Source organism: Leptonychotes weddellii, chromosome 3 (genome assembly GCF_054177405.1).
Source record: "Leptonychotes weddellii isolate Sample4059 chromosome 3, ASM5417740v2, whole genome shotgun sequence".
Lineage (NCBI taxonomy): Eukaryota > Metazoa > Chordata > Mammalia > Carnivora > Phocidae > Leptonychotes > Leptonychotes weddellii.
This window is the reverse complement of record NC_138371.1, coordinates 17,488,826-17,510,596: the sequence shown is the minus strand read 5'-3', so window position 1 is coordinate 17,510,596 and position 21,771 is coordinate 17,488,826. Positions and strand designations below refer to the sequence as shown.

Genomic DNA, 21,771 nt, shown 5'->3' with positions numbered 1-21,771 from the left:
GAGCTGCTTGGAGGAGTGGTCACTGGGCAAAGAACTTTCCAATCCCAGGGCTAGAAGGGACCTTCCCAGCATCTCAGCTGGCTTCCCAGCAGATGCCTGAAGATCTTCCAGGACCCCCACCTCCATGCTGGATGGCTCCTCGGACGGCCCCAAGAACAAGAGCCTCTCTGTTCAGAAAGATCTGCAGCCTTGCAGAATGTCAGCACTGGTTGGAGAAACAGAGGGCTCTCCTAAGGCCAACCTCTCATCTTATAAACGAAGAAACTGAAGCCCAGAGAGGGGATGTGATTTGCCCAAGGTCACACAGTGCCAAAGGGGGCCTGCAAGCAGGCCGCCTGGCCCCCATGCCACCAGTCCCTCCACTCACTACAAGTCCTTTCACCCCACGGGGAGTCGGTTGGAGCGGGCCCCTGCAGCCTACCCTCATGCCCTCCTGTTGCAAAGCAGCTGCTTATCCCGAGCCACTGGACTTGGGGGAGCTGAAGCCCAGATGAGAAGAGAAGAAAGGAGCTGCAGCTAAACCGTGCTTAGTGGGGAGCAATCACTTTCTAACAGCGACAGAGCATCAGGAACAGTCTCCTGGCAGACGGGAGATGGACCACAGGCCTTCTGGAGGCCATGGAGCTAGAAGGCCAGGCCCTCTGGCAGGACATGATGGGAGGAATTCCTGGGGTCCCAGCTGGGGACTTGGGAGAGTCCTGGCCTCCTCTCTGCTCACCTCTCCTCCCCTTGCCCCCCGCCCCGGCTCACCCCTGCTCTCCCAGGGCTCCGGCCTGGAATCCAGGCTGGCCGTAGCCTCCGCTCCCACACCCGGCTCAGCCCAGCTGGCCACATCAGACACAGCCCGATGTGTGGGGTTCGAGGCAGTTCATGAGGCACCGAGGAGCCTTCAAAGCCTCCCGGGGAGCCTCGTCTCTCCTGTGCTCTCCCACCCGCTCGGGGCACTCATCCCAGCCAAGAGGCCCCTACCTGCCTCTCTCCCTCTGCACCAACACATAACAATAGTAGTAATAATAACCAAGGGTCACAGAGCATGGCCTGTGTGCTGGGCATGGTTCTATTTATTTCCTGCTTTGACAGATGGGTAAATAAAGCACTGGCAGGTTGGGGTCAAGACTGAAACCCACAGTGTGGCCACAGTGTCTGATCTTGACCCCCTCCTCCCCACCGTGCCTCATGAGAGGGCCTCGCTCCAAGTTAAAGCTCCCGAAATCCCTGCTTCCTCATCCACGCACCATCATGGAACTCCTTCAGCCCCACCGGCCTCGGTGACGCTCAACGGTCCTCGTGGCTCTGGACAGGCAGCCCCCGTCCAGACACTCACCAGGCCGCCTACGGTCAGGCCGCAAACCCTCGGCCTCCGAGTGCAGGCTCCTCCACCCTGACTCGGGGACCCTCGCGTTCGTTCGCTCAATAAAGAGTGAGGGCCCACCGTGTGCCAGGCAGACAGTGAAGGATGCCCCCAAAGGAGCCTCCCGATTCCTTAGAAATGCCAGAGCCTATGGTCTACCCTCACTCCCGCCTGCTACAACAGGGCTCTCCCCTGGCCTGAAAGATCTCCCAGGAAGGAGATTTCAGGTTCTCCACAGCCTCCTGATGCAGGAAAGGGGGTCAGCACGTGGGAAGGAAGCCCAGAGAGATGAAGCGATGGCAGGAGAGGCTTTCCCAGCTTGGGGTTGAGAAATTTGCACAGAGGACTCTGAGGACTTTGGCTTATGGGATGTCCCCAGATCTCCCTGGCCAGTACAGCCTTCACACCGTCCAAATCACCCTCCTGAATAACAGTCTCATCACATTTTCCCCACATGAAAGCCCTCAGCTGCTCCCTCGTTCACCTGGCCCAGGAAACCCCCCATGGCTGGACCCCAAGAAACACCAGCAGGCTCGCCCAAAGCCATCCTTTCCCACGCACACCACTTCCTGTGGGCCTATTCCGTGCCAGGCACTGAGCGGGGCACTTCCCAGAGAGGATCTCATTTCATCCCCATCATAGCTCTATGAGGCTGCAATATCGACCCCATTTGACAGATGCAGACACTGAGGTTTGGCCCAAGGCCACCCAGCTAGCAAGCAGCAGAGCCGGGAGGGACAGAGCATTCTGTCTGACTCTAACACAGGGTGCAGGACATTATTTGATCCATCATGACATGTGCCTTTGTGCATGCCTTTCCCCTGTGCCTGAAGAAGTCTTTGTCCCTTTTGCTTCCTGCAGAACTCCTTCTCAACCTTCAAAACCCATCTCCAATGGCATCTCTTCTCCAAAGCTCTCTCCACTCCACCAGCTCGTGTACATTGCTTCCTGATTGACATTGCCTCTGCATTTGGCAGAAAGCCATCTACTCCCCTTTGTCTCCCTCTAGACCATGTCCCCCTGGCCTTTCCAGCCCCATGCCCCTGGCACCTTGCCTGGCATACAGCCAGTGCCCCCAAAAGGCTTTGAAGTGAATAATAAGGGGCCTCATGTGCCCAGTCGGACTCAGCACGCAGCCTCCACTGTGGGTGCCTGGGCACGGCCCCCACCCAAGAAGCCCACCCCCAGTCACAGGCAGGCATCAAGTGCCCCCCATCACAGCCCAACACCCAGCTCGTGTCCCTCGGTGGGAGCTTCTCCCCATGCCCATCCGCCTGCCCCTCTCTGCTCAACCAGCTCAGCTGTTTCTGGGAGTCTCAGCCGGTGATTAGAGCCCTAATCAGCAGGACTTCCTGCCAGCAATTGCCAGAGGTGGGGGCGGGGCAGGAGGGAAGCAAGGTCAATCCAAGGTGAAGTTCTCGCAGCTTAGGACCAGGGGAGATTCAGGCAGGGAGATGCACTCACACACTCTTCTAGCCCCTGCACCTCCCCAGTCTTTCACCGACAGGTGAGGACATCAGGCCCAGCAAGGGAAGGGACTCTTCCAGAATCCAGGAACAGAGCAAGAGCGCTGCTCTCCCCATGCCCTGGGCCTTTCTTACACACCCCTTGAGCCCTGTGCCCGCCCTTCGACCCCCCACCCCAGCAGCAAGCCCAGGGCCTAACCCACAGACTGCTCCCCATAAAGGGCTGCTGTAGCCACTTGATTGCTCAGGTCTGGTCAAGGTCAAGAGCCAAAGGCGAGCCCCTCCTCTAGATGAGCAATGGCCTAGAAATGGAGCAGAGGTGAACAGGGGCTGGGGAGGGGAAGAGAGATAGGGCCGGGTTGAGCTCAGGAACCCTCCCCAGCTGTCATCATCATCAACCCAAACCCATTCTTTCTCCAAAAAAAAGCTTAATGCCTTTTGCAGCTGCAACTGGGCGGGCCAGGGGTCCGGAAATAGAGCTCACCCCCGACCTGGAGCAACCCCAGCCTCCCTGGGTGGGAACCAGGGGTAGGTAGAGAGTGCAGCTTGGCAGGCCTTGGGGGCTGACCCCTGTTAATGAGGAACGTCAGAGGCACCAGAAACTGGAGGACCCCAGAGAGGACAGAGGCCTGGGATGAGGAGGGAGTGTGGCCAGGACCCGCCCCTACCACGGGTTCAAAGCTCCCAGCTTTATGGCATGCAGGAAGGGCTGGGCATGGTTCTCCCCCACCTCCCACCAACAAGGGACTGAACTTAAAGTTGCAGCAAGAGGGATGCTGGTTAGACTGCAGAGAGACCCAGCGGGTATACGACACAGCAACTTACAGCAGCTGTTTGGAGATCCCACTTTAAAATAGAGACGCCACCCCCATGGGTATACCCATGGTCAAGAGTAAGCCTGCCTGGAGGCTGGGCCAGCCACGTCCTTGCCAGGCCTGGGAGTCTCCGATTCAGTGACTCTCATCAAGGGATGGGATAGGATCCAAGGAGGGGAGCTTGGACTGGTTTATAATAACGCATCTTGTTTACAGTGATGGCAGCTTTCTCAGAGTCCTCCATAAACACAGCTCTGCATCGGCTCCCCTGGGCAGACAAGGTCTCGGGAAGTCCCCTTAGCTCCCCGCCTCTCCCCACGCACAGAGAGGAGGAGACAGACGTGGGGGGGTTCTCCTCTCTGGGCTCTGATGCTGGGTCTCCTTGAGGGAAAATGATGCCATCATCTATCTCCTCCACTCTCTGGTCCCAGAATCCTCCCGTCTCAGGGATGGAAGAACCACAAGAGAGAGAAAAGAGTCTACCCTGAATTGAGCTCCTAGAGAAACACCAGTACCATCACTATGACCCATAATAATAACAATTACTAACATTTATCGATCCTTTACTATGTGCCAGGCAGTGTTCAAAGTGTTTCAAATTAACTCATTTGATACTCACACCAGGAAACAGGTACAATTCTTACTCCCCATTTCAGATGAGGAAACCGAGGCTCAGAAAGGTTCAGTCACTTGCCAAAGCCACATAGCTAATAAACAGGGTCGGCCTGAGTCGGGCCCCAGCAGTCTGGCTTTCGGAGTCACATTTTTTGCCTCACTCTAGACCTCCTGGCCAACACTGCCCTGTTTCCAGGCCCAGCAAATCCTCCCCAGGCCCTGTCTAAATCCCGCACTCCTGTGCCCCTCATTGGGCAGTCAGTTAGTGCCGAGCACACTGCGGCAGGCCCGGCAAGGACCACCAGGGAGGCAAAAGGCCCGGGCCTGCCCTCAAGGGTCTTGTAATCCAGCTAGAAGACAGGTGAGCTCTCGGGAAGTTTGCAGGGAAAACTGAGGGGCCCCATATTCTCGGCTGGAAATGGCCTAGGAAGGTTTCTGGGGAAGCTGGACTTCGAACTGGGACTGCCCCTCACCATGGTGGCAGGAGAGTACTCGGCTCAGACACTACCATCACCCCTCCTTGCTCATCGGCTCCCCAGGACCGCGCCCTCCCGGCCCAGTCCCTCCTGCCTCCCAGAACACCCAGGCCTGAGCTACAAGCCTCCAGCCCTAAAAAGGCAGGGATTACAGAGCCCAGACTAGCCCTGGAGGAGGCGGCACCGGGGACGGGCTCGGGCCCACCTACCACCCCACCCCACACAGCTCCAGCTCTCTGGAGACCGACCATCCCTCCGAGGGAAACCAAGGTGTGGACAAGTAGGAAGACGGCCAAGGCCACCAACCTGAGTTGAGGCAGACAAGGGACCCAGCCATGCCGCCTGCCACCTCCCCTCTTGGGAAAGTGCTGCAGGCAATCTGAGCAAAGGAAGGAGAGGAAGGGCCAGGTGTGACCTTGCGTAATGGAGCAGAGCACCCAGGGAGGTGGGCATGGCCTGCAAGGCTGGCAGCCTCGCCACCCGACTACCTCGTTCCAGCTCGCTGGTGCCCACACCTCTGTGTGCCTAATGGCTTTGAAAGCTAAGACCCAGGCCCATGGGAATATAGTTCTGGGGACAACAGTCCCTCCAATCTCCGAAAACCTCTCTCTTCCTCCCCTAGCATCACGCCCACTTGCTGTTTTCAGAGTCCAGTAACTGAGAGGGCTTTCCTCTGCCCCCCCCTCCAATACACGTCCCTCCGCTGGACCTCAGTTTCCCTTTCTAGGCAGAGACACGTGGCCCCAGAAATAAGCCAATAAGCCAGGGCCTGCAGCTGAGAGCCTTTGCCGTCCACGCCAGCTTGCACACTCAGCATCTCACCTTCCTGCCCCTCTACGGGGTCTCTGTCGAACCAGAGGAAAGCATGTCCTAATGAAGCAGCCTCATCTGGTCCCGGCTCAGGACAAGGGACTCCAGTTAGACACTGAAAAGGACTTCATTCTCAGATGAAGCCAGGACCGACTGGAGGCAGGGGGATGACCAGGGTGACCTCAGACCCTACTCCTTCACTCTCCCCACCAAGGAGAAAAGGAGTCACGGGGGCCGTGGGGAGACGCAGGCTGGGACAGGAAGGACAGAGCCCTGGTGGGTCCTGAGCCTAGCCCAGAAGCCTACCTTGACATTCCGATCATGAAAAGCCCCAGCCTCCCAGGGTGTGGTGTTTGGAAACCTCTAACCCCAATCCCACCCTGCCTCTCCTCCTGCCGCCTGGCACCCACCCCACAGGAAAACAGGTCTGGAGAGGTGGCGTGGAGGGAGTGAGGGGACCTGCTCCTCCCACACTCCTCCCTCGCAACCCCGCTGCGACTTACACAAACCACTTCAAGCTGCCCTGACCACTCTGTGTCATGTCACAAATTTGGAAACTGAGGCTCAGGCAAGGGCCACCCCGGGGACTTTCTGCATCTCAGATCTTGACACTGTTCCTCGGCCCACTATCTCCAGGCAGCCTGGGGAGGCCCCCTCCCATGGGGTGGGGGGGTGGTAGCAGAGGACAAACTGGGCAGGGGCATGAGCTGCCAAACCTCAAAGTACACCCCTGCCCCTAATCCTCACACACCAGCCGCCAGTTAGCTCCCTTAACTGGGAGCACGGGCTCTAACTGAAGTGGGCAGGGGGCAAGGTCGCCCCCTCCATCTGTGCTGGCCCTCGTGGGGTTAACCAGCAGGGCAAGGCTCAGGGTGAGACAGGAAAAATAGGAAGAAACTCAGAATCTTTGCAGGAAGCAGCTGGGGCAGACCTGGTAAGGAGAGTGAGCACTGGGTGCGAGCGGAGAGCGTCAGGCTCTCTGTTCCCCAAACACTGGCAGGGAGGAATAAGAGGCAGTGCCCACGCCCCAGGCTGGAGGCCCCCGCCTTCCTACTCCCCCATTCCGGGTGTCAGAGAATTCCTGACTCCAAGAATCCCAGGACCTCAGCATCCCAAGAGACCGTCAGGGTCATCTCTCCTAACCGCATCCCAGCTCAGGAATCCTTCCAAGCTGTTTTCTAGCCTGGGTCTGAACTCCCCCCAGGACGGGAAGCTCACTACCTTACAAGGCAGCCCATTCTCCGGCTGGCCAGCCAGGCTAGTTAAGAACCCCTTCGTTAAACCTGAGCCAAGCTTCCTTCCCCCGACAAAAATCCATTCTCCCTTTTTGCTTCCTGTTCCTACCTCAGTACAAACAGGACACTGAGAAGTCCCCAAAATCCAGGTCTTCTGCTATAGTCCGTCAGAGATGAGATGGTCACCCAACGGCAAGGTCAGCTCTGAACTCACCGACACCCCAGCCAGCCCCCCTCCAACCAGCCACCAGCTCCCAGTGTTTACGATTTGGGATGCTGCCGCCCCCATGGGAGACTCTAAGCCGGGGCTCTGAGGAAGGTGAAGTATGGAGCAGTACAGAGTGAGCGATAGAGAAGGAGAGGCAGGCGTGTGGAAGCAGAGGGTCCCTCGTTGCCTCCTCCACCACCCGATAATTCTCAGCTCCGGATCAGAGTCCTGGCTCCCAGCTCTGGGGGTCCTGTAGACTGGCGGAGACCCTCCCCAGCCTGGGAACCCAATGAGAGCCCTCCCACCCAGTTCCCCATGTGGAGCCAGGTCCCCACCACAGTCCTGGGCCAGAGGGGTCTGGGGCAGGGGAGGGCTCAGCCTGAGGTCCTGGGGGCGAGTGAGGGTGGGGAGACAGGAGGGGCCGCCAGCTGGCAGGGCTAGAAGCAACTTAAGGCCAAGTCTGAGCCACAATGGTCCCCACCCCACCCAGGCAGCTTCAGGAAGGGGCCCAGCAGAGACTCAAGGAAAGAGAGTGCTCCCCACGCCCTCCTGACCCCCTCCCTGCTTTGACTCTGCCACATGGAAGAAGTTCTGCAGCTTCCAGAAGAGAAACCCCTGTCCCCAAAGACTCTGGAACCCCGGTTTCCAGCTCCTCCTCTGAGCCTCATCCCACGGCTGCTTGTCCTGCCCTCCCCTATCCAGCACCCATCCTGTCCCCTAACCCCATCCCACCCCTGCAGGGAGCCCATCTCGGGAGCACAGCAGGCTTCTCCTGGTCACCCCTGGGTCACCCCCTCCCAGTCTTCTCTTCTAGGACAGTGGCCAGCCTAAAAACATCTGGTCCTGAATTGGGCGGTGGGGGCCAGACACTGAGATTAGCTCTGCTGAGCCTGTTCCACTTGGGAAGGGGTGGCAGGCAGGGCACCAGAGGGTCAGAGGAGGAGATGGGGGGGTGGGAAGAGAGGAAGGAGAGGGGGTAGAAGGCAGCTGTGTGTGTCTGTTCATTAACCACCTGGATTAGCCATTTCTGCCCCGAGGGGTGAGGAGGGGATAAGAGCTGCTGGCTGGGGGAGGGCAGCAGGGGGCACTCGCGCCAGGCTGTGCCCGTGTGCCCAGGGACCCAGGTTGAGGGCAGTGCAGCGGGGAAACCCTTCCAGGCCTGCCTCACCCTCCCTCGCAGCCTGGCCGGCCCTCTGGGAGATGAGAGGTGGGAGTAAGGAGAGCCCCAAGGAGGAGGGCCCAGCAGCAGCTCCAGGGGGTGGCAGGGAAAAACCGCCCAGGCTCGTGTCTCATGGTCCTCTCCGAGCAACCCTGGGATGGGCAGCAGGTAGGGGAAGAGACTAATACTCCCAACCTCCCCCTCTTGCCCTGCTGGCCTCAGTCTCAAGCAGTCACTGACACCAGCAGCTTCCCCAGCAAACGAAACTCCTGATGACGGGTCTCTCAGAGCAGGGACAACCGCACCCGGACATCCTTGCCAGCACCAGACCCCGAAGGCAGGGGACTGACAGGTTGGCCTCCGGGGGCTAGCCTAGCCCGGGGACATGTGACTGAGTGGGCTGACCTCCCCCTCCCCTAATTTACAGGATCGGCGGTCCTGACAGCATCAGCAGGACACACACACACAAACACATACACACACACACACACACCACTCACCTTGCCAACGGAAGAGCCACCGGGTGGGGTGGGTGCCTGGGCTCAGGGGACAGGGCAGTGGGCAATGACAGGGCAGCAGCTGTGGCCAGCCAGAAGCTGGTTACCGAGACGAGGGCGTGAGTGAGGCTTGTGTCCAGGCAGGAGCCGGCAGGAAGCAGAGCTGGTCCCAGGGCCACTGCTGGGAGCAACTGAGCCAGGGCGCTGCTCACCCGGCTCCCTCCCCCGGCAGCAGGCGGGCAAGCGGCGCACCGCCTCCTTCCCCTCCTTCCCCTCCTTCCCAGAGCCGCGGCCAGCAGCCCGCCCGCCACCACTGCCGCCTCCTTTAACCCCTGAAGCGCTCGGCCAGCTCCCAGCTCCCAGTTCCCAGCTCCCAGTTCCCGGCTCCCAGTTCCCGGCTCCCAGCTCCGGGCTCCCAGCTCCCAGCTCCCAGCTCCCAGCTCAGTGGCTGGGCGGCAGGCACACGCCTGGGGCCCCGCGTGCCCAGAAGCACAGCCTCCCCTGCTTCAGCCACCTGCCCAGCAGCCTCCCCAGGCCCTGCAGGGAGGCGTCAGAGGGCCTGGGGGCAGAAGTGGGGAAAGGGGACAGGTGGCCAAGAGGTCCAGGACCCCAGGGAAGAAACACAGCTGCTGAAAAATGGCCAAAGGGCTGCCGGCTGGAGAAGGATGGTTGGTCAGATGGCAATGACAATGATAATCATAAGAACAGCAACTCCCAGTTTCTGTAGCGCACCCTGCTCTCTGCCAATCCCAACTCATTTGGTGACAGGAGACCTAGAATCTCACTTCTGAACCTGTTTTTTCTTTATCTGTCAAATCCGGGGTAACAGTCCCTGCTTTCTTCTCTGGGCTGAGTTAAGGCATTTGTGACTATTTTCAAAAGTGATGTGAAGTGGGGACACCTGGGGGGCTCGGTCAGTTAAGCATCTGCCTTGATCCCAGGGTCCTGGGGTTGAGTCTCCAATGGGGAAAATCCAAGCTCAGCAGGGAGCCTGCTTCTCTCTCTCCTCCCCACTTGTTCTCTCCCTCACTCTCTCTCTCTCTCTCTGTTGCTATCTCTCTCTCAAATAAATAAATAAAATCTTTTTTAAAAAAGTAATGTGAAGTGAACTCTAGTTAATGAGATGCATGCTTCAGCTCTCTTTGAAATGCATCAAACAATAACACGGACTGATGGATGGAGAGATAAATAGAAATGTGATAAAGCAAATGTACCAAAGAATTCATCACAGAATCTAGGGAGTTTACCATATAATCCTTTCAACTTTTCTATATGCACAAATTTTTTTTTATAATTACAAATATCAGGGGAAACGTGACTTGAAAAGCTTGAAGTACCACATAAATAAGAGCTAGGAAGCAGAAGGGATTACTTTGAGCAGAAGGGAAAAATCATTCTGCACACCTGTTGCATGCCAGGCACTTAAAGAATATTCTCTCTCATTTAATCTTCGAATCGCCCTTATTCTAGCTGAAAAAAGTGATCTTGCAGTGGTTAGGTGACTTGTCCAAGACCACACACAACAGTGTTGAGTGCAAACTCAGCCTCGGACAGCCTTGCTCCAGAGCCAAGCTCCCCACCACTCAGCCCTCCAGAGACGGAAAGGCCCTTCTCTTCCCCATCTGGGCTGCCTTTGTGGGAGGTCCTGGGCCAGTGACCTGCATTGCTGAGCCTCAGTTTCCCCTGCTGTCCGATGAGTTTGAATCCAAAGGTCCTCAAGATGTCTTCCAGTTCTAACACTCTAATTTTACTAATTCAGCCAAACCCTTCCCCAGGCTTCAATTTTCCAAAGAGCAAAGTGACAGGGAAAGCCCAGAGGAGGGACAAACAGCCTCATGAAAGATTTGGGGGCATCTGGGGCCAGCAATGGTCAAACCTTCAGAGGGTTTTTTCCCTCCCCACCCCACCCCTCTGGCTTTGGTGACAGTGAGATCCTTGAGGATTCAAGGAAGAGGGGTACCTTCCCAGGACCCTGTGGAGACAGAAGCATCATTGTGCCCACCCCCTGCCTTCAGAACAAGATGACTTCACCCCTTCCTAGGTGAAGGGTTCCCAGGGTTCCAGATGCCAGCATCTCAGAACCTACCAGCCTTGAAGGTGGCCTCAGTCTATGAGGGTGAGGGTGCTGGCAGAGACAAGAGACGGGAGAGACGTGCCCCACTGAATGTGCCTCTGACCTGCCCAGCTAGGTTCCCTGGCCAGCCCTCACTGCCCCAACTCTGGGGCAAAGGTGAATCCTGATGCCTCGTCCTGCTAACCCCCATGCCCCTGCAGACCAAGGGTGGCCCAGGGGCTTGGAACAGCCCTGGTCAGGTGAGGGAAGTAAGAGAGTCCATGTCAGCAATCGGGGCTCCTCTAGAGGTGGATGGGGAGTCTGCCATAAAAGGGGGAACCCCCTCCCCGTCTTGGACCACAGAGCAGCTCCCCATCCCCAAGTGCAGGACTGCACATCTGGTTCCAGTGCCGTCCTCCCCATCGCCTCCTTCCAACCCACACCCACGGTCACCCTGATCAACACCAAACTGTCCCGGGCTCCCCACTGCCTACCAGATAGAGTCCCAGCTCTGCAGAAGGACCCCTGTGACACAGCCCCACCTCTGAGTCTTTTCAAGGCACAATTCCCTCTTTTCTCTCAGGCCTCAATTCAAAAGCCACATCCTCCCTGGGTCCTTCTGCACCTGCACCATTTGGCGGGTACTGGCCCTTCCTCTGAACACCCAAGGCTCTTGCTCATACATTAACGCCAGGACGCTCACTTGTTGCGTGCTCTTCTAGATCTCCCAGTGAGCTGAGCAAAGATTTATTCATCATTCCCTTCCCCCACCCTAGCGTGCTCAATGCCCAGCACAGGAGGGCACACAGATTGTCAATGAATGCAGAATGAATAACTGAATAGTGGAGAGATGGATGGATGGATGATTGGTTACAAATGGAATAAAAGAGCACTTTTAAATGCTTGATTCAGCACAACACTGTACCAAGACGATTGTTGGCAGACTTTTATCTTCAAAGCTGTATAAAAAACTGAGCATCACAGAAACTGACCATGCTAACACATGAGGATCATGTACATGATATCCCAGGCACAGCCCATCCACCCCAGGTCTGCAACAGATTGGGCAGGGGGGGGCCTCTGAGAGAAGCCGGCCTCAGCTGCTTGCAAGGAGCCACTGGAGGTGACACCTTCCATCCTCCGCCCCAACACGACCCCTCTCTCCCAGCCCTCCTGCTCCAGGACCAATTCAGAAGTCTCTAGAAACCACACAGACAGGAAGTCAAGGAGCTAGAGGATTTCAAAGGAAAAGAGTAGCCTTCCCCTTTATTTCCAAGAGCTGTCCCATAGCTGATCATCCCCCGCAAACCCCCTCCCCCCAGGCTTTCCCCGGTGTTAGTCCCAGCATCTCACACGCCTGCACGCATGCACGTGCACATTCACACACAGAGTGAGAGCTGCTTTCTACAGAAGTCTGCTTAGCCCCTTCTCCCTCCCCTCCTTGCAGCCCTCCTCCCCTGAGCCAAAGCAGGCGAGGGATTCCCAGGGTTTCCCATCTCCCCTCCCCCCTCCCCTGCCCACCTCCTAAGCCAGCCCATGCCCCTTTCCCTCCTCCCACCCGCCCTCCCTCCCATCCCCAAGTGCAGGACTGCACATCTGGTTCCAGTTGTGGTTGGTCCGTTCAGGGGTAGGCCTAGGGGTTTCTCATAAAACTGAATAATACCAGTGTTGGAGCCTGTGGAGCTGGGGGAAGGGAGGGCAGGAGGCCGAAGGGGCGGGCAGGAGGGAGAGAAGTGGGCAGCCAGGAGGCAGGGAAAGACACAGAGCCCAGAAAGGAGCAGGGCAGCGCCTGGCATCTAGCGAGGATTCAATGGATGCTTGTTGAGGGAAGATAGAAGCCAGAGAAAGAGAGGTCAGGAAAGCCAGAAGGAGAGAGAGCAGGACAAAGAGGGGGTCAGAAGCAGAGACCCAGAAGGAGGAAAGAGACGAAGCTGGGGGTGGTGGGACAGTACCACTGAGCCACAGAGCAGCCACTGAGAAGAAGAGGGAAAGTGCATTGTGCCTGTCAGGGCCAGGTGCTGAGTTAGGCACTTCCAATGGAGCAGGAGGGGATGTGGCAGAAAGGAGGACAAAGGGACACACAGAGACAGAGAAGAAAGGGCAAAGATAAAGTCAAGGGAAAGATGGCCTGAGAATGTTGAATCCAGATTCCCCTGGCCTCTGGCCCCCAGAGCTGCTCCCTTGTTTTCCCTCATTCCACTTGCATCAAGATTTGAGTGCCTACCCTGCACCAAAACTTTCCCGTGTGTTTTTCCATTAAAACCCGCGAAATGGCTGTAATTCTTATCCCGGCCTTAGAGACGGGCACAGAGCAGTTAAGCAATTTACCTAAAACCACAGGGCAGCTGATGAAACGGAATCTGAACCCAGGTCTTGCAACTCAAGGCTGTTTCGCCGCCTGAAACAACTGGGAATTCCGGGTCCCCGGTGCTCCCTTTGGAGGTCATCATGTCACGTAACCCCCACTCTTGCAGGGCCAGATGCCCCCGGGGTCCTTCCCGCACTGAGCGGGGCTAAGAGTAGACCGCCACCATCCAGCAGGCAGGGACTGGCCTCCCAATCTTCCTAGGAGGTGCTGGAGCTACCCCCCTCTAGCGCCCTTGGCCCCCACTCTCTTCCTCCCTCTCCACCACAGGGAAGGCAGGGCCACATGCCCAGGTCCCCAAGGGCAGAGGCCCACAGCACAGCTGGCCGGGAGCCAGGCCCTGGGGGACACCCTAGGACTTGGTCAGTCTGTGTCTTGGGTTCCACCCTCCCCCTTCTGACCACCCCCCCCCTCCACTGCAGCTAGAGATGAGTCAGGCTTTCTCCCAGGATCCTCCATCTCAGGGCTACCTCCTAGGAACCAGCCACCCCCTCAGCTCGCCCTCCTTCTCCCCCAGAGCTGGCTCCAGAAGCCACGTGCCACCCTGCTGCCCCACAGAGCCCCTCTCCTTTCCTTCCTGATGCTGGGTTCCACGGCCCAGGTCACAGGTCTCTTCCTTTTCTATTTGTCATCCTCAACACTCAGGCCAGACTGAGGCAACAGCAAGGGGCACCCCCTCCTCACCATTGTCCACCCCATTTGCATCTCATTTGCATGCATTCCCAGCATCTCTCAGAGTGCAGAACTGGGCAGAGCCTCAGCCCTGCGCCAGCCACACTCTCCCCCAGGGAGGGAGACATGCTCAGCCTTCCACGTTCTGGTTTCCTACGTTCTGGTTTCCTACTCTCGGGTTTGCGCCCGTGGTCTGAGGGCAAAGGATCAAAAGGGCAGGAGAAGCACGAGAAAAACAGCCTACCAACAACTTGTGCCTAAGACACATGCTTGCAGCCCCTCCCTCCTGAGCCTGCCTCAGTTTCCAAGCCAGGAAAGGCACTTGGATCCAGACCCAAGGCTCAGACTGGGAGTCCGGGCCTTGGGTTCCAGCCCTGTCCAGCCACCAATGCCCTGGTGACCAGAGGACACTCTTGGTCCCTCTTGGCTTCCATCCCCTCATCTGACAACCTCTAAGGTCCCTGGGAAGATTCCTGGAACACGTTTTTAGGCAGACGCTTGTCCTTGGCAGAAAGTGCCTGCTGTGCCAGTTCATTGCACACAAATCCCTGTCTCCCCTGAGAACCCCGATTTTAAAGCTGTAAGAGCTCTGGGCTGTAACTGCCCCTAAACCAGCGATGATCACTGGCTTCAGCCTGGATATTTTCAGAGAACCCACAGCCCTCCCTCACACAGCACACCCACCACCCTAACCCCATTATTACAAGGTCCAGAGCCTGGACAGGACAGTCGGGGATCCCCCACACCTTAGGTTATCTGGATTTCAGGAAGGTGTTGGCAGGAGCCATGATGAAATGCTTGGAGACGAGATAGAGAGCCGAGTGGATTCCTAGCCAGCAAGCCAAGGGGTGTTGATTAATAGATCAATGTCAACTTCCTGACTTGCCAAAGGGCTCTGTCCTCTGCCCTGGCTTGTCCAACATACTTATCAGTAACTTAGATGAAGACTTAGAACAGAGGCTTACCAAGTACACAAAGGTAAAAAAGCAAAAGGAAGAGCTAAGGCGCTGAACTGAACCAAAATGCAAAACTGACTTGATAAACAGGCCAGAATTAGTAAGGGAATATGTCTCTTGGGGTCAAGTCCTAAACTAAGGTTCAAAAGGCATAAAATAAAAACCCTGAATTAATAATAGTTCATGCAATAACAAAAAAATAAAAATAGTTCATGCAAGGAAAGGTCTAAGATTTAGTGAAAACAGAAATTCAGTTCAGCTCTCAGTAGGATACGGCTGCCACCAAAAGTCATGTGCTCTTTGGGTTGCATTAACAGAGGTACAGAATGTAGACCAAAGGAGATGAGAATTCCACTCTACTCCATGCCTCTCGGACACCATCAGAAGTGTCGAGTTCGGGGCACCTGGGTGGCTCAGTCGTTAAGTGTCTGCCTTCAGCGCAGGTCATGATCCCAGGGTCCTGGGATCGAGCCCTACATCGGGCTCCCTGCTCAGCGGGAAGTCTGCTTCTCCCTCCCCCACTCCCCCTGCTTGTGTTCCCTCTCTCGCTGTGTCTCTCTCTTTCAAATAAATTTAAAAAAAAAGAAGTGTCGAGTTCTCTCCTATACTCTATAAACCAAAGAGCATCCAGAAGAAGACAGCAGTAGACACTCAATAAGTATTTGTGGAATCAAAGTACAAGAAAAGTTAAAGAAATTGGGCCCAATTTTTACTTCAGATGATTAAAAAAAAAAAAAAAAGGACACAACATACATCATCAAGTATTTGAAAAAACTGTCTTAGGGAAAGTGAGCCAGGGCAATATCTACTGCCCACATACACCTCCTTTGTCTCTCTGCCCCTTCATCTGTGAATTCCTTGAAGCCCGGGACCATTTCCCATTCATCTCTGAACGTCTAAAAGGCAGAATCGGTCAGGGGCTGAGCAGTGCGAAGGACAAAACAGCATCCTGACAAGGCCAGGCCTATGGGCACAGATCAGTCGGGAGCTTGCTGGCCCCAGCACGAGAGTGGACCTTTCGCCAAGCCGGCTGCTGAGCCAGAGGGGGCGAGGAGCCAGTCTGGTGGCTGAACGTTCGGCTTGCACATGCTGTCCCAGGCTGGCTCTCATGCTGGCCAAATGGCCTCCCACCCCCCAAGACTCACCCCTGCTGCCCTGTGGGGACTGGCCCCAGATGCGCACATTTGCCCGAAGTGTGGAGCCGCCCTGTGGCCCAGGTCCTGCCATCGCTGGATTGGTCCTGTCTCTCATCACCTGCATGGCCTATCGCTTCATCCTCTGTGCATCGACTTCCTTTCCCTCGCCCCCTAACCGACCCTCCTCTCATCATCCCTTCTCCTTAAAGTCGAACCCCATGCCTCCAGTGTTCTTCTCATGACTACTTCTTGCTCTGTGCTCCGTGGCTTTGGGCTGTTAAAAATTGCAGCCCTCACCCTACTCCCGCATCCTCCCCATTTTTTCTTATTTATGTAGCACTTCCAGGGCTGGACAGAGCTGGAGACTTCCCCCTGAGGACTTAGCTTCCACCGCTATAGATAATAATCTCTCCGCTTCACCTTGAAATGCAGTGCCTGCCGTCCCTGGGGGGCTGGGCATGATGAGAGCCAGGGAAACCCGGCCCTATCCTACTGAGGCCCAGGGGAGGAGGGGAAAGAGTCTAGGCTTTGGTGTTGCACAGACCATCTCTGAAGCCTGGCCACCCATCCCTCACCGGCTGTGTGACCTCAGGCAAGTTATTAACCACTCTGAGACATGAGCACAGAGTCTGAGCCAGAGCGGCCCTCCCTATACTCAAGCTTCCCCCACCCCCTCCTCCATCCGAAAAGCCATCACCATCCCCACCCCAGAGTCACAATTCATCTCTCCTTCCCGTGTGTCTCTTAAGCCCTATTTAATAAACACATTTATTGAGTGTTTTCCATGTGCCAGGCACTATTCCTGGATATTAACTTTAATCGTCCTAACAACCCTATGGGTAACGACCATTATTAACCCCATTTTACAGATAAGGAAACGGACACTCAGAGACCTCAGCTATGATTGCCACTACTCTCCTCACTCAAGCAGCATCCGCAGGGACCTCAGGGCCCATCGACATCCTGTGCCTGACAGATGCTCGCTCGCAGCCTCTGAGCTTGCACACCAGGCCCTCGGAATTCACCCCGCGCCCTGCTGAGGTCGGAAGGTTCCGCTGAGTGGCAGCCTGTTTCCTGTGCCTCCTGGTTCTGCTGCAGAGAACAAGTCCCTTCGAAGCTTTATTCAGAAATTTCCCTCTCTCTTTCTCTCTCTCTCTCTCTCAAACACACACACACACACACACACACCGGCTCACAATCTCCCCCAAGTCCTCGCTTCACAGGATGGACATTCCCAGCTCTGCCGCAGTTTCTGGCTCTTTCCACCTCCCAGGTGCTCGCTTGTTTCCCTGCCTCCGATCAGCCCCACGGGCCTCCAGCCGTGCCTCCGTTCACCCATTCCTTCCGCAAATGCTCCTGAGGGCCTGCAGTGGGGCGAGCGAAGGGCCGGCCCTGCGGGCGGATCCCAAGCGAAGCCAGACGGAGCACCTGCCCTCAGGAGCACCTGGTCTGGAGGAGGAGACACCACACAAGCAGGAGCCTCAACACTTGCCCCGAAACGTGCTGAGCGGTGCAAGGGGGACGAGCAGAAAGCCAGAGGGAGGGATGGCGCAGATCCTAACAGCTATGATGCACTTGGCATATGCACAGGCCCGTTATAAACCCCGCGCCTGCCTTATTAGCTCGTTCCCTCCTCACCACGGGCCTGGGAGACGTCCTTCTCACCCGACTTCCAACAGCGGAGGGAGCTCAGTCACTTGCCCAAGGCCAGTAAGACAACACAGCGGCGGCGATAGGCCTGAGGCCCAGCTGTGCTCTCAAGCACCCGGCCATCTTATCTCCAAGAGGCTCGGGGCGGGTTCCTTAGGACTCAGTTCCCAAACCACCCGCCCCTCACACACATGCCAGCAGCAGCCTGGCCGTGCAGAAGGTCGCAGGCCCACCCTGGCGGTGACCCCGATCCCATCCTGTGCTTTTCATCCATCCACCCTAGCGCAGCATTGGCTTCACCAAGATGGTAGTCACGCCAACACCAGACCCCCGGCTTGTTCTCCACTTGCTGTCACCTTCAGACATCTGACCTTTACCCCGGTTGGCTTCAAGATGGCTGGGAAAAGATGCGAATGAGGCCAGCCCCTCCCATCAGGCTTGCTTGAGACATGGTTCCTGGTGTCACCGATGGGACCAGGGATGGGGCAAGAAGGGCTCCAAACTCTGGGAGACAATCACCCCAGGCTCTCCCCAGGGCCACCCAAGTGAGGCTCACAGATGTTGACAAGAATTTAGAGTTGACTAATCCAGTCCTCTCATGGTAGTTATATGGAAACTGAAGCCCCGAAAGGACAAGTAGGGAGTCCCAATGTCACTACAGGGAGGAACTCAATGGAATCAACCCTAAAACCCTGTGTCCACTCCCATCCCAGGGCTCAGGCCCTGCATCCCGCTAGCCCCCAGGAGAGCCGGTCCTGGCCTTACCCATGTGGGGATGGAAGCAGGACCGTATCCATTTAACCATGAGGGAGGAATGAGGGGCTCGGGCCCCTACGGTGGTGAGGGGCCCACAGGGCCAGATAAAGGATTCTTGGGCTCCAGGTGCAGGCCAGTCCTGCTCCCCACCAAGGGCCAGAATGGAGGCTGGGGCAGGAAGGGTAAGCAGGGCAAGGGACATCAGCTGGAACCCCTCCCTCTGGGTGCTCCTCCCCAGGGACCCCACAGGTGACTGTTTTCCTAGGAACATTGTGTTCAAGCTGTGAGTCTTGGCTCAAGCACCCCACCCTGGCAGATCTCCAGCTGCCTGTTTAATAATGTACAGCCGATCGGCCATTAACAGTAGGTTTCAAAAAAAAAAAAAAGTTTGATGGTTGTTTTTGTTGTTGGTTTTTTCTTTTCCTTCCAGATAGTTGGTGATGGTTATGAGGAACAAGTCTCCTCTGGCAGGTGTCCAGGGCAATCACTGCCTGCCCAGGCTGAGGGATCCTGGCAGATCCCACCTGCCTCTGCCCACCCCACCCACAGTGCCCAGGTGCTAAAATGCCCGCTCCCGCCTCCACAGCCCTGGCGACACCCTGGGCCCGCTTCCCGGGGGCGGGCAGCTGTCCTGGCATCTGGGAGGTCCAGAGAGGCCTAGCAGGGCCGAGGGAGAGGATGTGGGATGTGCTGGCAGGGGCAGAGGAAGGGCAGGTGGGGGCTCAGCTCTAAATGGGCCCAGCGCTTCCTAGGAATTCCGCCCCGTCTGGCCACAGTCAGGAGCGGAAGGTGGAGCTGGGGTAGCCCAACCAGATGTGAGGACCTAAGTCCAGAGCCAGATGGCCAGCTCTCCCGAGCAGGGCTGGACGAAGGGGTGAAGATTCTGGGCCCTGCCCTCCTTGGGGCCGACTCATCTCCACCTGCGAGTCGGGATTTGCCGCAGGATCAAGGGAGCTAGAAAACAGAAGACTCACAGGAGGGCAGTTAAGACAGAGAGTGGAAACTTTGATTCTGTAAGAACAGATCCAGTAGTGAACAGATTGGTCCTGGGCGATGTGCAGCAGTGGGCCCAGGTGAGGAAGCCTGTCAGATTCTCCTTGCCTCTCCAGCCTGGTACCCCAGAAACGGGAGCAAGGAAGTGCAGGGGGTGAGAAGAGCTGCCAGGAGCCAGGGGCTGGGTCCTCACAGCTCCAAACAGCTCCCTGATGACCCCAGGGCCAGTCTGTGCCCTCTCTGGGCCTCCATCTTACTGCTGTGCCAGGTTGAATGGGGGGCTACGGGGGGGTCCCCCATCCTGCCTGGGTGTCCCAACCACAGAGGGACTGCCAAGGTCAGATGCGGGGCACACAGAGGAGTCCATAATCATGATGCTGATGGGGATACATTATCATTTATCAAGCTCTCAGGATGTTCTAGGCACTGTATTTTTTTCTCTCTCGTTAATTTTGCTGGGCAGGTGCTATTACTCCCACCACCAAACAGATGAGGACACTGAGGCTTGGGGCAGTTGAAGAGTCACTTGCTCAAGTGATGGTGTGAGTGACAGAAGCAGGACGTGGACCCAGGCCGGCTGACCTCAGGGTTCGCGCTGCCTTGGAGCTTCCAGTCAAGGGGAGTGGTGGCCCAGCCCCCAAGCACCAAGGGCCCCAGCAGCCCCTCCTCTCGGCTCTGCACATCTGACCACTGCCTCCCAGCCTGTCTTGCCCTGGTGGGGTCAGCAACCTCCCCTCTGTCCTTTCCCTCCCTCCCGCTCCCTAGGTCCCCTTGGGGCTTCCTGCCCCCCCCACCCAGGGCAGTGGCACACACAGCCACAGCCACACAGTCCTGTACACTCACACACTCACACACACACACACATACCTGTGCATGTATGCACAGAGACCCATGCACTACACGCAAGCACATGTGCTTAAACTCATGCACACACACACACATGAAAATATGTGTACAGAATACACATGCACCCTCTTTGCACACACATTCCCACACCTAACGGCCCCCAAAGATCCACACTGGCACACACACTGGCACCCACACAGGTACATGCCCCCACGCACACACATACACACGGATCCATGCACACACGCACACAGATCCATGTATGCGCACACACACACACACAAGCACACACGTGAGCCCCAGCCATGGGAGGCTTGGCGTCGGCACCCGCAGACTGTCTGGGCAGGCCGAACTGGACAGATGTCTGCCATGCCACCCGGGTGGTTATTCCAAAGGCGAGAAGGCCGTCGGCTAAGAATACTGCAGCGCATTCCTGGCCTGAGATAAGCGGCCCCAAGCATTCTCGGCACGTTCTGGCCTCACTGTCTCACCCCTGTGGATTCCACCCACCCGCAGCGCCATCCTGGAAGAGCCCCAGCAGCCGGCACCACCGGCAAACACACCTTGGCCGGGGGCCGGCCACTCTCCCCTCTCCAGGGACCCCAGGCCCACGGGGGGGGGCCTCGGTCTCCCCCACAGAGACATGCACGCAGGGAAGGAGGGGACGTGTGTGTCCCTCCTGAGATGCGGGCTAACCTACAGGAACAGTGTGCCTTCCAGCCCCAAGCTGGGCAAACACACACCCCACACACGCCCCACTAAGTACACACCACTCAGCACCTCATCACACCCCTGCTCACCACCACTCCACGGCATCATTGTACCCTGCAGGGGAAGGGACTGAGGTCCACAGAGACCCCACTGCTAGAAAGGAAGAGACCCCAAATTTGAACCCAGGTCTTCTGGCTCCTAAGCCAGGGCTCTAACCAGGACCTCAAACAATTCCCCCGCCTGGCTGATTCTTAAATCACATCTTTTCAGGGCCACTAGGTAGATCAGGGACATCCCCGGGATCACCTTCCTCAGGGAAAAGACTTGTGCTCATTACAGGCTCAGGAGGGGGCTCTCAGTCACACACACATACAAGGGCAATACCCCTACAAAAGTGTCAGATGTTAGGGGACGTTCTGGGGCATCTGCAGCTGCCTTGAGAAGTGAGGGGTGTCCCTGGGGCAGGAGACTACGAGCTCTCAAAGCCCCAAGTCCCTGAGGGTTTGGGAGGAAACGGAGCTGTGAAGACAGAGAAAGGGGCTCCCCCATCCATGGAGTCAAGAGGGAGAGGCCTTTGGATTTTAGTGCTGGAGGATCAGGACGAAGGGCTGGGCCTTGGGGAACAAGGCAGGATTCTGAGGATGACAGGAACATAGAGAGTCCTCAGGGGCCCAGAAGGGACACAGAGAGAACAGACGGGAAAGAGAAAGAACAAAGCTAAGGAACCCGAGGTCCCTAAAGGAAAGAGGTAACAGGGAAAGATAAGAGATGTGGTTGCCACTCTGGAAAACAGTATGGAGGTTCCTCAAAAAGTTGAAAATAGAGCTACCATACGATCCAGCAATTGCACTACTGGGTATTTACCCCAAAGATACAAATGTAGGGATCCGAAGGGGTACAGGCACTCCGATGTTTATAGCAGCAATGTCCACAATAGCCAAACTGTGGAAAGAGCCAAGATGTCCATCGACAGATGAATGGATAAAGAAGAAGTGGTATAT

At 56.8% G+C, this 21,771-nt stretch overlaps 1 protein-coding gene across 11 annotated transcripts in view; it reads right to left on the bottom strand.

Moving 5' to 3' along the window:
* Window positions 1-21,771, bottom strand: part of TNS1 (tensin 1) — a 201,161-nt gene that overhangs the window by 126,292 nt on the left and 53,098 nt on the right. Inside the window, exon 1 of one of the 11 annotated variants that reach the window (XM_081813633.1) lies at window positions 8,636-8,856. The exons of 9 other annotated variants lie outside the window; for them this stretch is intronic. The gene's annotated coding sequence lies outside the window, so the exon portion shown is untranslated. Of the gene's footprint in view, window positions 1-6,877; window positions 7,390-8,635; window positions 8,857-21,771 lie in introns of those variants that run through there. One more of the 11 variants, XM_081813634.1, reaches the window with a different exon arrangement.